The 2,500-nt window shown below is 37.4% G+C and overlaps 1 protein-coding gene and 1 long non-coding RNA gene across 3 annotated transcripts in view; one reads left to right on the top strand and one right to left on the bottom strand.

Annotated features, from left to right (window-relative positions):
* Window positions 1-2,500, top strand: part of LOC135102868 (uncharacterized) — a 127,916-nt gene that overhangs the window by 99,173 nt on the left and 26,243 nt on the right. The window contains exon 5 of one of the 2 annotated variants that reach the window (XR_010269810.1): window positions 2,051-2,196. The exons of the other annotated variant lie outside the window; for it this stretch is intronic. This is a non-coding gene — a long non-coding RNA (uncharacterized LOC135102868). The remainder of the gene's footprint in view (window positions 1-2,050; window positions 2,197-2,500) is intronic. 2 annotated transcript variants of the gene reach the window in all.
* The window catches only part of LOC135102866 (uncharacterized), a 78,742-nt gene that overhangs the window by 66,506 nt on the left and 9,736 nt on the right, over window positions 1-2,500 (bottom strand). The gene's annotated exons all lie outside the window — the stretch shown is intronic.

Raw genomic sequence — 2,500 nt, forward strand, 5'->3', positions numbered from 1 at the left:
AATAAGTAGATAAGAGACATTAAATACTTCAAACAATTACCGAAAATGAAGTTTTTAAAAAGGAGAATCTAAAAAAGAGAGCAAAAAAAAAAAATACTTCAAGAACTGACGAATATGAACAATAACAGCAAGAAGGAAAACTAGCAACAAAGGCAAAATAAATAAACGGAAGCTAACTGACGGAAAGAAACTATTGAAAAAGACACAAAAGAGAAAGACATCGAAAGTTAAAAGGAGAACAAACGAGACAAAAGGAAAAGTAAAGAAGAAACAGAGGCACATGGAAAAACACAATAGATTAAAAACTGCATCAGCGAGTGAACAAAAAGAATACTCATTTAACCTCAAAAAAATATATACGAATATAAAATGCAAAAAAAAGCTTGAGATTATTATTCTGTCACCAAAATCTTTCCTTTTAAAAGGCAGGGCGAGCGTGGGAAGATGGAAGAAGGCGTGAGAGAGAGAGAGAGAGAGGGAAGAAGGCGTGAGAGAGAGAGAGAGAGAGAGAGAGAGAGAGAGAGAGAGAGAGAGAGAGAGAGAGAGAGAGAGAGAGAGAGAGAATCATTTTATTGTTTTTCCTTACGCTCGCTGCCCGTGTGTGTGTGTGTGTGTGTGTGTGTGTGTGTGTGTGTGTGTGTGTGTGTGTGTGTGTGTGTGTGTGTGTGCGTGCGCGTGTGTGTGTGTAACTGAATACATTAATTAATTTCATCTCTTCTGACATCTCACAGTCACCGCTTAGCATATAAATTACAAACATAATGACATTAATGATAATGATAGTAACTATTATAATAATAATAATAATAATAATAATGATAATAATAATAATAATAATAATAATAATAATAATAATAATAATAATAATAATAATAATAATAGAAGTAACAACAACAACAACAACAACAACAACAACAACAACAACAACAACAACAACAACAACAACAACAAGTAGTGTGTTCTTTTAAATTCTGTATCTCCTCAATTCCTTCACTTATTCAAGTAAAGAAAGAACAAGATGTCACAAAACTTTTAATATTTTTGGTATAATACGGTAAAAAAAAACACACACCAAGAATCTTTACACCTTAAACTCATGCTGAATTCTTAATACTATAAAAACACCTAATAATAATGATGATAACATTCCTTCCTAGAATTCAAATCTATTTCATGAATAACAAATGAAGAAAATTATACATGCTATTAAATATGTGTTTCATTCATAATAATTTCCTCACTATGCTCTATTCTTCCGAAGCGCACACTCACAAAATAAAATAATAATAAATTGAAAAGAAGTACGTATATATTCTCCTTACACTAGACCTTTTAATGTCACCCCTTATATACATAGTACACGTTTTTCTTATGCTTATCCTTTAACGTCACCGCTTAATTACCTCATAAAATGGTGTTGACATAGAATCATTTTTTATGATGTTAAGATTCCTAGCAAGGAGCAATTTTCGCGTATGACAATTACCTTCTGAGCGAGGAGGTTCTGCGCAGCTACGTGAGGTGAGCGTCCCTTCCTTGTAAACACGACCCCTTTGTGATATGACGAGGGTGGAAGGTAATAAAAATAACATTATAAACAGAGAGAGAGAGAGAGAGAGAGAGAGAGAGAGAGAGAGAGAGAGAAGGGGACTGGCGGGGAAGAGAAAAGAAAGAAGAGAAGAACGTAAGAACTGAAGGAAAGGAAAAATCATTGTTATGGCATGGGAGGAAAGACAGTGAATACAAAACGAAGGGACGATGAAGAGAAAGGAAAAAGAAGAAAGGGACACAGAAAAGGAAACACAGATTGGGAGGTAACCTTTACTAAGCTTAAAATATAGAAGAAAAATGCGACAGTAAAGGTAAAGAGAGACAAACAGAGAGAGAGAGAGAGAGAGAGAGAGAGAGAGAGAGAGAGAGAGAGAGAGAGAGAGAGAGAGAGAGAGAGAGAGAGAGAATTTCACAACACAATTCTTTCCCTCTCACATTCACCTCTTTACTCTTTTTTTATCCTTTTATCTTCCTTTATTGTGATCCCACGTGACTTCAGAGCCACCGAGGCAAGTTTCACGCAGCCCTAACCCCGCCCCGGCCTGGCCCGCCCCGTCCCGCCCCGCCCCGCCCCGTCCCGTCCCGTCTTAACTGCATTCGGCAATGGAAAGGTGTGCACGAGTAATTCAGGTGCAACAGTCACAGGTAAGAACAAAGAATGACTGCAATGTATATCGTATGTATGTATGTATGTATGTATGTTTGTATGTATGTATATATGTACGAGTATATTTGCTGGAAACTAGGATTGCTCTCTCTCTCTCTCTCTCTCTCTCTCTCTCTCTCTCTCTCTCTCTCTCTCTCTCTCTCTCTCTCTCTCTCTCTCTCTCTCTCTCTCTGCGTCTGGGGAGTTGATTTAATTTCATACACAAAACATTCAAAAGGCGGCGACGGTGATGGTGGTGGTGGTGGTGGCGGTGATGGCGGTGGACGAATAGACAAAGGCAGT

This window comes from Scylla paramamosain, chromosome 8 (genome assembly GCF_035594125.1).
Source record: "Scylla paramamosain isolate STU-SP2022 chromosome 8, ASM3559412v1, whole genome shotgun sequence".
NCBI classification, from domain to species: domain Eukaryota; kingdom Metazoa; phylum Arthropoda; class Malacostraca; order Decapoda; family Portunidae; genus Scylla; species Scylla paramamosain.